Raw genomic sequence first — 1,041 nt, 5'->3', positions numbered from 1 at the left:
TATATATATATAATTAGAGGTCCAAATGACAATCACCTGATCTATACGTATAAAAAGGGTGATTATTGTGTCTCACCTTGTTTTTAGGATGAATGGCACATTAGGAATTGCTTGAAGATATTGCGCCGCATGCTTTCAGGAGAGAGCACATATTTAGAGAGTTCAAAGATATGTTTGCTAAAGAGTGAAGAATGTCTATTCAGTCGCTTTAGACTGTCGAGAGAAGTCCTTGTTGATTTATGTAACTCTCTGGAACCATACCTAAGCCATCTCACAAACCACTCTCACCCTATAGCTCCTCATCTCCAAGTTCTAGCTGCCATCGGATTCCTTGCCACAGGAACATTCCAAAGGGAACTAGGGGACCGAGCAGGGCCGTGCCATTCACAAGGCGGTAAAAGCTATTGTAGGGCTTATGACTACACATGTAAAATTTCCTTATTACTTGACACACCAGATGGTAGTTAAGAGGGGTTTCTACGAGATGAGTGGCATACCTAATACCACTGGTGCAATAGACTATACCCATGCCACGTGCGTATCAAAGCACCATCTGCAAATGCAATGAACTATGTGAATAGAAAAATGTATCACTCCATCAACGTTCAAATAGTCTGCGATGCGAGTTGAAGCATACTAAACGTTGTTGCACGCTGGCCTGAAGGAACTCACGATTCTGTCATTTTACAGAACAATTATTTAGGACAGCGCTTGGGAGCTGAAGCTGGAGCTGGCAGAGAAGCATGGCTTCTTGGTGAGTAGATGTACGCGCCCAGAATATTTTATACAGTTAATTAATTTACATGTTAATTATCATAATGGTTATTGTAGGTGACCGGGGTTATGGTTTAAAAACGCGGCTCATGACCCCTCAGGAACCAGAAACATGACTGTGTGTGCTCAGTGATAGAGCGCACAATCGGGTTACTCAAATTACATTGGATGTGCTTGGATGCAGCTGGTGGAATGCTCTTATACAAGCTGGAGAAAGTCTGTCAAATTGTTTTAGCATTTAGCATGCACAAAATCACAATGGCACAG

This window comes from Sinocyclocheilus grahami, unplaced genomic scaffold (genome assembly GCF_001515645.1).
Source record: "Sinocyclocheilus grahami isolate Dianchi unplaced genomic scaffold, SAMN03320097.WGS_v1.1 scaffold1238.1, whole genome shotgun sequence".
In the NCBI taxonomy this organism is placed as follows: domain Eukaryota; kingdom Metazoa; phylum Chordata; class Actinopteri; order Cypriniformes; family Cyprinidae; genus Sinocyclocheilus; species Sinocyclocheilus grahami.
The sequence above is the reverse complement of the archived record's forward strand: the minus strand, read 5'-3'. Positions refer to the sequence as shown.